The following is a 406-nucleotide window of genomic DNA, read 5'->3' as shown; positions in this document are numbered from 1 at the left end:
GTGAGAGTTGGACTATAAAGAAAGCTGAGTGCCAAAGAATTGATGCTTTTGAACTGTGGTGTTGGAGAAGACATCTTGAAAGTCCCTTAGACTGCAAGGAGATCCAACCAGTCCATCCTGAAGGAAATCACTCCTGAATATTCATTGGAAGAACTGATGTGGAAGCTGAAACTCCAATACTCTGGTCACCTGATGTGAAGAACTGACTCATTGGAAAAGACCCTGATGTTGGGAAAGAATAAAGGTGGGAGAAGGGGTCGACAGAAGATCAGGTGGTTGGATGGCATCACCTGCTCAATGGACATGAGTTTCAGTAGTCTCCGGGAGCTGGTGATGGACAGGGAGGCCAGGTGTGCTGCAGTCCATGGGGTTGCAGAGTCGGACATGACTGAGCAACTGAACTGAA

Source organism: Bison bison, unplaced genomic scaffold (assembly GCF_000754665.1).
Source record: "Bison bison bison isolate TAMUID 2011002044 unplaced genomic scaffold, Bison_UMD1.0 scf7180017864238, whole genome shotgun sequence".
Classification (NCBI taxonomy): domain Eukaryota; kingdom Metazoa; phylum Chordata; class Mammalia; order Artiodactyla; family Bovidae; genus Bison; species Bison bison.
Note: the sequence above shows the minus strand (reverse complement) of the source record.